Genomic DNA, 3,600 nt, shown 5'->3' with positions numbered 1-3,600 from the left:
CCTCAGATTAGGATGCGGATAGGATGGGCGGCCGGCCGAAGTGGCCGTGCGGTTAAAGGCGCTGCAGTCTGGAACCGCAAGACCGCTACGGTCGCAGGTTCGAATCCTGCCTCGGGCATGGATGTTTGTGATGTCCTTAGGTTTAACTAGTTCTAAGTTCTAGGGGACTAATGACCTCAGCAGTTGAGTCCCATAGTGCTCAGAGCCATTTGAACCATTTTTTAGGATGGGCGTGTGGTCAGCACACCGCTCTCCCGGTCGTTATGATGGTTGTCTTTGACCGGAGCCGCTACTATTCGGTCGAGTAGCTCCTCAATTGTCATCACGAGGTTGAGTGCACCCCGAAAAATGGCAACAGCGCATGGCGGCCCGGATGGTCATCCATCCAAGTGCCGGCCACGCCCGACAGCGCTTAACTTCGGTGATCACATGGGTACCGGTGTATCCACTGCGGCAAGGCCGTTGCCCACAGCACCTAGAGCGACACTTAAAACTGACTACGGATATGTGTGGGCTATGAGGAGTGCTCGACCATTATACCCCATTCTTCGAAAATCCAAATGCACAGTCATTGTACTACGTGGATTGCTGGTAGTATTTTGAAACTCACTAGCAATTTCACGTGATTTTCCACAACCATTCATCGCAATCCTCGACGATTCCTGTCCGTCAGGACATGAGGCCTCCTGGATGGTCTTGGCTTAGCTGTGGCTGTTCCTTAACGTTCCGCTTCACAGTCACATCACCAATAGATGACTACGTGGGCAGCTTTAGAATGGTTAAATGTACCTGACAGGTTTGTTGTTCAAGTGAATCCACTGTCTAGTCCACTTTCGAAGTCACTGAGGTCTCCCGACCGACCCATTTGCTATTACTGCTTCTTTATTCAGGCAGGTAAGTATCTACAATCTGTGTGGCACCGCTTACTAAAAAGTAGTAGTGTTTAGTGTTCTGTAAGAGAGCAGTTTAGGGGGCTGGAAGGAGACGTTGAGGCTGCCTGGTCACGTGGCCCCGTCTCAGATTCACTTGCTTAACGCCCTGGGCCCAAAGGACGATACCGCATCCCTGAGAGAGCGGTAGGTATATAACCTGTCCATTCTGCTAGACGAATGTTCCGTGAAGTTTGTGAAACCCCGTCGATCAGCATAAACGATGTCCAAGTGTCTACCAAGCCAAGCTCGCGAATGACAGCGCCGAGTGCTGGGCATGGTGAGTGCTGAGGAATTTAGCACTTGGGAGGTTGTGTGCAGTTAAAATTGGCCTCGATCAACATACCGTTTATTCTTCCACGGAATAATTGCGTTAATTCCTCAGCAAAGAATGGCGAACGTTCATGCCTCTTGCTGATACCCGTCGGGCGTAAAAGTTGACGAGATGTGACCTTTGGACCGTAAGTGCCATGCCCTGGGATTCGATAGGTACCTTACATCGGCGGCTGATGAAACGTTGTTGATAAGAACCGCGGTACCACTGCTCGTATCCGATGCATGAGCTATGCGTGTCGGGTATCCAGAAATGTTCGGCAAGTCAGGATCGTATACCGTTTGCAATACGGCTCCGTCAATGTCGACCGCATAAAATTTGTTGCGTAACAACGACAGCTTCGCGCGCGACCAGGTGGTGTCGGTGTTGGTGGTTATGGTGATGGTGACGGTGATGATGGGTGGGCGCGCGCCCGCGCAACTCTGAGACAAGTTCTGTGCCAGCCAGAGAGCCCTGTTCCACATCGTCCCCCCACAAATCAGGCCGCAGGTGTGTTCAGCGGCCACGAAGAAGGCGCTTGTGCTTCCTCGCGGCTACGACGGTGTTCCATCGCCCCCTCCATCTGCGAGCGGACTTTCAGGTGAAGAATCCATCGTGGTAATTGCGAAAGGGGGAGCAATGTTGGTCGGCGTTCACACCAAGATGGTCCTTATCTGCGCTCAATAGACAATCATAGGTCGGCGTCGTTGGCGTTTTTCGTGTTAGCGGGGCAAACGGTGTTTCCGTAAGTAAGTCTCCTTCTCAGAATGTGGATGTAGAGCCTACTTCTCCGCGCCTTCTGAGAGGAAAGCTTGGCTTGGCACGACTCGTGTTCGGAGACATCTCCTTCCAGTGGCAGCTTCCGTTCAGGACTATCTGGCGACGCCTTCTCCAGCGAGAGGGCGGTACGTGCCTCTTCAATAAAGTTTCCGTCAATTTGCGGTACTACACTACTGGCGATTAAAATTGCTACACCACGAAGGTGACGTGCTATAGACGTGAAATTAAACCGACAGGAAAAAGAAGCTGTGTTATGCAAATGATTAGCTTTTCAGAGCATTCACACAAGGCTGGCGCCGGTGGCGACACCTACAACGTGCTGACGTGAGGAAAGTTTCCAACCGATTTCTCATACAGAAACAGCAGTTGACCGGTGTTGCCTGGTGAAACGTTATTGTGATGTGTAGGGAGGAGAAATGCTTACCATCACGTTTCCGACTTTGATAAAGGTCGGATTGTAGCCTATCGCGATTGCGGTTTATCGTATCGCGACATTGCTGCTCGCGTTAGTCGAGATCCAATGACTGTTAGTAGAATATGGAATCCGTGGGTTCAGGAGGGTAATACGGAACGCCGTGCTGGATCCCAACGGCCTCGTATCACTAGCAGTCGAGATGACAGGCATCTTATCCGCATGGCTGTAACGGATCGTGCAGCCACGTCTCGATCCCTGAGTCAACAGATGGGGATGTTTGCAAGACAACAACCATCTGCACGAACAGTTCGACGACGTTTGCGGCAGCATGGATTATCAGCTCGGAGACCATGGATGCGGTTACCCTTAACGCTGCATCACAGACAGGAGCGCCTGCGATGGTGTACTCAACGACGAACCTGAGTGCATGAATGGCAAAACGTCATTTTTTCGGATGAATCCAAGTTCTGTTTACAGCATTATGATGGTCGCATCCGTGTTTGGCGACATCGCGGTGAACGGACATTGGAAGCGTGTATTCGTCATCGCTATACTGGCGTATCATCCGGCGTGATGGTATGGAGCGCCATTGATTACACGTCTCGGTCACCTCTTGTTCGCATTGACGGCACTTTGAAAAGTGGACGTTAGATTTCAGATGTGTTACGACCATTGGCTCTACCCTTCATTCGGTCCCTGCGAAACCCTACATTTCAGCAGGATAATGCACGACCGCATGTTGTAGGTCCTGTACGGGCCTTTCTGGATACAGAAAATGTTCGACTGCTGCCCTGACCAGCACATTCTCCAGATCTCTGACCACGTGGAAACGTCTGGTCAATGGTGGCCGAGCAACTGAGTCGTCACAATACGCCAGTCACTACTCCTGATGAACTGTGGTATCGTCTTGAAGGTGCATGGGCAGCTGTACCTGTACATGCCATCCAAGCTCTGTTTGACTCAATGCCCAGACGTATCAAAGCCGTTATTACGGCCAGAGGTGGTTGTTCTGGGTACTGATTTCTCAGGATTTTTGCACCCAAATTGCGTGAAAATGTAATCACATGTTAGGTCTAGTGTAATATATTTGTCCAATGAATACCCGTTTATCATCTGCATTTCTTCTTGGTGTAGCAATTTTAATGGCCAGTAGTGTAACTTAT

General features: G+C 50.6%; 1 pseudogene; it reads right to left on the bottom strand.

Moving 5' to 3' along the window:
• Window positions 1-349: 349 nt before the first annotated feature.
• Window positions 350-467, bottom strand: LOC124596656 (annotated as a pseudogene).
• Window positions 468-3,600: the final 3,133 nt, after the last annotated feature.

The sequence above is a fragment of the Schistocerca americana genome, chromosome 2 (genome assembly GCF_021461395.2).
Source record: "Schistocerca americana isolate TAMUIC-IGC-003095 chromosome 2, iqSchAmer2.1, whole genome shotgun sequence".
Classification (NCBI taxonomy): Eukaryota; Metazoa; Arthropoda; class Insecta; order Orthoptera; family Acrididae; genus Schistocerca; species Schistocerca americana.
The sequence above is the reverse complement of the archived record's forward strand: the minus strand, read 5'-3'. Positions and strand labels throughout refer to the sequence as shown.